Genomic DNA, 997 nt, shown 5'->3' with positions numbered 1-997 from the left:
GAAATCATGCTTGACGAATCTTCTGGAATTTTTTGAGGATGTAACCAGTAGAGTGCACAAGGAGAACCAATGGATGTGGTGTATTTTGGCTTTCAAAAGGCTTTTGACGAGGTCCCGCACAAGAGATTGGTATACAAAATCAAAGCGCATGGTACTGGTGGTAATGTACTGACGTGGATAGAGATCTGGTTGGCAGACAGAAAGCAGAGAGTCGGGATAAACGGGTCCTTTTCAGAATGGCAGGCATTGACTAGTGGAGTGCCGCAGGGCTTAATGCTGGGACCCCAGCTCTTTACAATATACATTAACGATTTGGATAAAGGGATAGAGTGTAATATCTCCAAGTTTGTGAATGACACTAAACTAGCTAGCGGTGTGAGCTGTGAGGAGGACGCTAAGAGGCTGCACGGTGATGTGGACACATTAGGTGAGTGGGCAAATACATGGCAGATACAGTATAATCTGGATAAATGTGAGGTTATCCATTTTGGGGGCAAAAACACGAAGGCAGAATATTATCTGAATGGTGGCAGACTAGAAAAAGGGGAGGTGCAGCAAGACCTGGATGTCATGGTTCATCAGTCACTGAAACTCTTTTAGGAAAAATTTCACGTAGCGAGCTAAGTTGACCGCGGCAGGACTCGAACCTGCAATTTTCTGATTATTTTGCGGTTGTAATCGAAGTCAGACGCCTTATCCATTAGGCCACGCGGCCGCTTCATCAGTCACTGAAAGTGGGCACGCAGGTACAGCAGGTGGTAAAGAAGGCAAATGGGTTGTTGGCCTTCGTAGCTCGGGGATTTGAATATAGGAGCAGGGAGGTCTTACTGCAGTTGTACAGGGCCTTAATGAGGACTCACCTGGAATATTGTGTTCCGTTTCGGTCACCTAGTCTGAGGAAGGAAGGTCTTGCCATTGAGGGAGTGCAGCGAAGGTTCCCCAGACTGATTACTGGGATGACTGGGATGTCATATGAGGAGAGACTGGATCAACTAGG

At 46.8% G+C, this 997-nt stretch overlaps 1 non-coding gene across 1 annotated transcript; it reads right to left on the bottom strand.

Annotated features, from left to right (window-relative positions):
• Nucleotides 1-626: 626 nt before the first annotated feature.
• Nucleotides 627-715, bottom strand: trnar-ucg (transfer RNA arginine (anticodon UCG)). The gene is given in 2 exon segments: nucleotides 627-662; nucleotides 679-715. It is a non-coding gene; the product is annotated as a tRNA-Arg (tRNA).
• Between the last annotated feature and the right edge of the window lie 282 nt (nucleotides 716-997).

This window comes from Pristiophorus japonicus, unplaced genomic scaffold (genome assembly GCF_044704955.1).
Source record: "Pristiophorus japonicus isolate sPriJap1 unplaced genomic scaffold, sPriJap1.hap1 HAP1_SCAFFOLD_210, whole genome shotgun sequence".
In the NCBI taxonomy this organism is placed as follows: Eukaryota; Metazoa; Chordata; class Chondrichthyes; family Pristiophoridae; genus Pristiophorus; species Pristiophorus japonicus.
This window is presented reverse-complemented; position numbering and strand designations above follow the sequence as displayed.